This window comes from Halyomorpha halys, unplaced genomic scaffold (genome assembly GCF_000696795.3).
Source record: "Halyomorpha halys isolate HHAL.00 unplaced genomic scaffold, Hhal_1.1 Scaffold1095.1, whole genome shotgun sequence".
Taxonomy (NCBI): domain Eukaryota; kingdom Metazoa; phylum Arthropoda; class Insecta; order Hemiptera; family Pentatomidae; genus Halyomorpha; species Halyomorpha halys.
In genome coordinates this window covers 137,813-139,540 of record NW_027106116.1, presented here as the reverse complement: position 1 = coordinate 139,540, position 1,728 = coordinate 137,813, and the positions used below count along the sequence as shown (strand labels likewise).

The window sequence follows — 1,728 nt, the reverse complement described above, 5'->3', positions numbered from 1 at the left end:
AATGTAATAAATAATTTAGAGATCGATTATTATTACATTTATTTATTATGACTATAATAATATACATTTCATTCACCAACGAACCGTGTTGTGAAAACACCGAATTAGGGAGCAAAAAGAATTCAGTAATTTTTATATACTTTTATTACTTACACATCGTGCATACATAATATATTACATTGTATTTATAATTGAATTTTTTTTTTATAGAGAAGTCGTATGAGATGAAAGAAGAAGAGATGGAAAGTACAAGTAGTGCTACAGAGACTCGCTCGGAGTACAGATTAAGAGGTAAGGATTAATTATCAATTATTAAACTGCATCTCTCTTTTTTTTTAAGATGTATATTTTTGTTATTCTCAATTGTTTTAAAAAAATCTAATATTTATTTTGTAACACGAATATTATAAAAACTAGTACTTATTTTGATTATGGAAAGAATAATTATACACATATCTTGAAATCAAAATTATTTGATTTTACTTATACAAATTTATATCAAAGAGACGTAATAGGAAAAAGTTTAATTACTTACCATATTAAATTTTGTTGTTACAAAAATCGTCTTACAGATTTATCGAAACAGAAAATGCAAATCATTAATTTTTTCGTAAAAAAAATAATAATGCATCTACAAAACGTTAAATTAAAAAAAAATTTACTAACTATTTAAAAATAGTGCTGAATATTTTCAGCTGAATACTGTTTAGTCTTTTAGTAATTTTAAATTTTTCATAGAAAATAAAAGCTAAATATTCATATTATATAAACACAAATTCCTTGAGAAAAGTTTAATATTGCTAATGTATAATGTTATGAATATTTTAGAGATTGAATATTATTACATTTATTAATTATAACCATAAAAATATACATTTCATCCACCAACGAACCGTGTTGCGAAAACGACCAATTCGGAAGAAAAAAGAAATCAGTATATTCTGTATTTCTTCATTAAAGCAACTGTTTCACTATTATAATTCGGATTTAATAAAAACATTTCTGACATCTCTTTCAATTTCTTTACTTATTGTTTAGCATCTAAGACTAATTTTTATATGCTTGTATTATTTACTACATGGAACTAGTAAACATTTAGTGCTCGAGCCTGATTCTAACCAAATCACCTCCATGCTCAACCATTGGTCTAGTAACAGAACTTCCTTAAAAGGAATGCACTCCTGACCCTTCATGGTTTGTAGTGCAACAGATTTATTTATTTGTTTATTATTTAAACATCGTACATACATAATATATTACATTGTATTTTTTTTTAATAGAGACATCTTCTGGAATAGAAGGAGACGTGGAGTCTGAAAGTGAACTCTGTGGAACAGGGTCGGGTTACTGCACAAGAGGTAAAGATTAATTATCAATTATAAAACTGGATATCTTTTTTTGTTTCATATATATATTTTTGTTATGCTAAATGGTTTTAGTCCCAGTGGTCCAAGATTTTTTATTTCTATTCTATTCTGTAACACAAAGCACATATTGACGGCATGGTGTGCTTTCTAAAATGAAATATAAGTTCATAATATTAAATTTTAAAATTTTTGAAATGATGCTGAATATTTTAAGCTAAATACAGTTTAGTATTTTAGCAATTTAAAATTTTTCATAGCATAAAATAACTAAATATTCCTATTAATAGACTCAAAATTTTTTAAACAGGTTGACGGAAAAGGAGGTGTGAAGATCTCAGTGATGAAGAGGAGGAAAAAGCCC

At 25.8% G+C, this 1,728-nt stretch overlaps 1 long non-coding RNA gene across 1 annotated transcript; it reads left to right on the top strand.

Moving 5' to 3' along the window:
- The first annotated feature begins 210 nt into the window (after window positions 1–210).
- Window positions 211–1,722, top strand: LOC106688269 (uncharacterized). The gene is made up of 3 exons (XR_001344300.3): window positions 211–291; window positions 1,281–1,358; window positions 1,675–1,722. It is a non-coding gene; the product is annotated as an uncharacterized lncRNA (long non-coding RNA).
- The last annotated feature ends 6 nt before the right edge of the window (window positions 1,723–1,728 follow it).